The sequence below is a fragment of the Euprymna scolopes genome, chromosome 31 (genome assembly GCF_053919585.1).
Source record: "Euprymna scolopes isolate OS-2025 chromosome 31, ASM5391958v1, whole genome shotgun sequence".
Lineage (NCBI taxonomy): Eukaryota > Metazoa > Mollusca > Cephalopoda > Sepiida > Sepiolidae > Euprymna > Euprymna scolopes.
The window spans coordinates 78,094,958-78,098,869 of NC_136512.1; the positions used below are offsets into that span (position 1 = coordinate 78,094,958).

Sequence of the window (3,912 nt, forward strand, 5' to 3'; positions counted from 1 at the left end):
GTAGTAATGAGTTATCTATTGTAAGTAACGTTTATCAATGCACTAATTAAATACATGGGTTGACAATAGGTTTTGTATTCGAACGATGCGCCATTATTTTGTAAAATGAATGATAATCCCTTTTATTTACATGAGGGTCACCACTTATCAAGGCCAGAAAGGCATTCGGGGATAAGGGTTAATGCGTGTACAGTAATCAATGGATAGTCTCGTAATAATAGTAAGTATTGGAGATTTGATAAATTGTCTTACTTAAGCGGGCGATTCATCAGCATTTTTTTCTGTTGGACTTGAGGACATCCAAGTTGTAGTCAGGTGGAAAACAGGCCAAGTGAAGAGAGTTCAGCAGGATTGCACTTCTAAGAAAGAAGCTGTGTTCATGGAATATACGTTTTGATTTAGATAAAACGTGGGGAATATTACATACAGTGGTTTCAGCAACACGGGTGTTTTTCGTGACAGATTGGCGATGGGAACTTGAGATTGGAGCTCGGACGAGCACTTGCCATGGAAATAACGATAAAACAAATGCAGGCTGGCAACGTCTCTTCTCTGCGAGAGAAGTTGCAGGGAAGAGAAAATGGCATCCCACACAAATCTACGAAGTCTATTTTGTACTCTGTCAAAGCAGGAAAGGCTGTTTTTAGCAGCTCCAGCCCAGATGTGGCAGCAGTACTCCATTCGTGGACGTACTTGGCTTATATACAGATAGAGAATTGCATCAGTAGTGAGATATCTTCGGGAGCGGTAGAAGGATCCCACCATTTTCCCAGCGATCTGGCCAACCGATTTGTGTACGTGTTCCATTTAACATCAGGGGTAAAGGTCAAACACAGAAGCTTGTCAAAACATGGAGCCATCCATTTCAATTGATGCCGGATGGGGATCAGTGTTGATCATGTAAAGATAGGAGGGTGCTTTTAGATACATTAAAGATAGCCAGCCACCTCTTTTCCCACTGTACCACGCGCTCAAGATCAGAGGAGAGAGGATCAGAGAGAACTTTGTCATTAACGGCTTTTGCTGTGTTCCCATAGATGGTCTTGTCATCAGCATAGATGTCAACGAACGATTTAAGTATGTGTTTTGGGAGACCATTTATTTTACTCAGGAAGAGAGTTGGGCCCAGGATTACCCCCTGAGGGACTCCAGCATTAATACTCTAGGTCTCTGATTTCTAGTCATCAACCACTACACTTACGAGCCTTCAGTTTAAAAAGGATGATTTTCATAAGAAGTCATAGATCTTATTATACGCACAGTCTTAATAAATCACTAAATATTGAACAAATCCATGTAATTCATCGAAAAGATCTCATCAATGAATTCATCGAAAATCATATATTTACCAAAACGTCGGTCCTACAACTTCGAATGCATCGAGCATCACAACCGGTTGAGCGTGTGAAAAATGTCAATGGCTACTAGAATAAGATCAGGAGTGTTGAATAATTGATTCGGTACTGGCGATGAAGGTATGTTGAGCAGAATTGGAACGAAAAGAAATAAGAAAGCGCAAGGTCTTGCTGCCATTTGCGGAACAGTGAAATCACGGGGCGTTAAATAGAAGATAACCAACCTCGAATGTGATTGGTCTGTAATATGACTGCAATGGGACGAGAGTGTAAGAAACAAAGCCAATAGCTATCAGTCGCGTGCTCTCGTGTAATGAATGAATGCGTGAATGTAGGATTGACATTAAATTTATAAAGATGAACTAAAATGACCGAAAAATCGGCTGAAATGACTTAAATAAATAAAAAGTAAATAACTCAGAATAACTTTAATGAATTAAGGATGAATTGAATGACCTTAAGAATGACTTCAATGCTTGAAAATAACGAGAATCCTTCATAAATAACTTGAATGATCTTGAGAATGACTTGAATTGCTTTGAGACTGAGTGGTTCTAAAGTAGGTGATCATTTTACATTAAATTAATAGGGAAAAATGATTCCCCACTTTATATCGCAATAATTACAGTATGTTGTAAGAACAGCTACTAAACTTTGATCTTGGCTAAAAAGCCAAGAAAAGGGTATTTATTTGACCCCCACCGAGAACATTAGGCACAAGACTGATTTTTAATGTGAGGAGTTAAGGGGAATTGAGGAACAATTTCCCGGGGAGTAGGGGAGCTGGATATTGACAATTAGTATGAAGTGTTGGTATTTATTTGCTTCCCTACTGAGCAAATTAGGCACAAAGCCGTTTTTTAATGTAGAGAGATAGGTCTGATATGTGGAGTTACCCCTACATATGGTCTTTGCTTGCAGTATCTGCCGAGAACAGATGGTATTTATTTGCTCCCCCACCGAGCAAATTAGGCACAAGGCCGATTTTTAATGTGAGGAGTGAAGGGGAAATGGGGAACAACTCCCCGGGGAGTAGGGGAGCTGGATAGTGACAATTGGTATGAAGGGTTACCCCTACATTGACCAAGGTCTTATATGTGGGGTCGCCCCCACATATGGTCTTTGCTTGCAGTATCTGCCGGAACAGATGGTATTTATTTGCTCCCCCACTGAGCAAATTAGGCACAAGGCCGTTTTTAATGTGAGGTAAAAACCAGCTCCCCTAAAAGTAGGCAAAAAGGGGGCACTCTGGTTACCAAAAATTATAATTGTCCCAGTATAGAGGGTTTCCCCTCCATTGACTGGTACAAATTATCTTAAGTGCAGTATCTGCCGGAACAGATGGTATTTATTTGCTCCCCCACCGAGCAAATTAGGCACAAGGCCGATTTTTAATGTGAGGAGTGAAGGGAGGGGGAAGGGAAAAAGGGGACCAGCTCCCGAGAGGTGGGAAATGGGAGCTGGTTAAAGGTCAGACATGTGGGGTTGCCCCCACATCTGGTCTTTGCTAGTCATAGCTAGTCCTAGCTAGTCATAGCTTGCAGTATCTGCCGGAACAGATACTACACTTTGATCTTGGCCAAAAGGCCGAGGAAATCTTAAAAAAGCATCTATTAACAACAAACCTTTGACCTTAACCAAAAAGGCCAAGCACAAAAGTGTTACGGACAGACCGACAGGCCGACCGATCGACCGACCGACGGAGTGACTTATAGAGTGCTTGCACGCGGCTAAAAACGGACATTTGTAGATGATATTTTTCAAATATTAACGAACATGCCTGGAATTAGCATATGGACCAACATGTGTCTGATTAAAGGGAAAAATTACAGATAAGAAAATCAAGTAAAGACATCGAAAAAAGGGCAGTGGGGCCGGGTAACGTTTGAAGAATTAGTGCTGAATACTGAAATTTGTTGTCTCTGTGTTGGGGCTTTTTTATTGTTTGTGTGCGAGTTGGCGATTTGTTGGGTCTGAGAGAGGGAGAGAGAGAGGGAGGGGGGATCAGAAGTAAAGCAATAATACTCCTTATTCCTCCTAAGTGAGACGTGGTCACAATTTCGACATCGGTTGTTCCTATCTCGAAAGAATTTACTTGACTAAAAATATGATTTCAGGAATAAAATTATAAATAATCTTTAAGCTATATGACCGTTAATCAATGCATAACAGGAAACCCTTGTTAGAAGCAAATCTCATACAAATCGAAGTTGCGTTATTTTATTTCCAACGGAGACTACAAGCTATGTCATACACTTTTCTCATCTGTGTGGAAGATTCCCTTTTTGCTGAGCTTAATCAGATTTGGACTGATGACTAAGTTAGTTGCCCGCACCCCGTGGATTCATTCTCACATTCAAATTCCGTACGCCTCGTGAACGCTTCCAAAGGAGCAAAGAGATGCAAGAGAAATCAAAGTCAGCATTAACTACTTCATGTACTGTCAAAGGAAATTATCTGAAAATACTTGCGGTGAAACCCACTGTTCTTCCTTTGTATAAGTGAATGTGGTCAATGACTAATTTGGTTACCTGAGGAGACCGAAATTCTTTATATC

General features: G+C 40.8%; 1 pseudogene; it reads right to left on the reverse strand.

Moving 5' to 3' along the window:
* Positions 1–1,913: 1,913 nt before the first annotated feature.
* LOC145256001 (U2 spliceosomal RNA) lies at positions 1,914–2,040 on the reverse strand (annotated as a pseudogene).
* Positions 2,041–3,912: the final 1,872 nt, after the last annotated feature.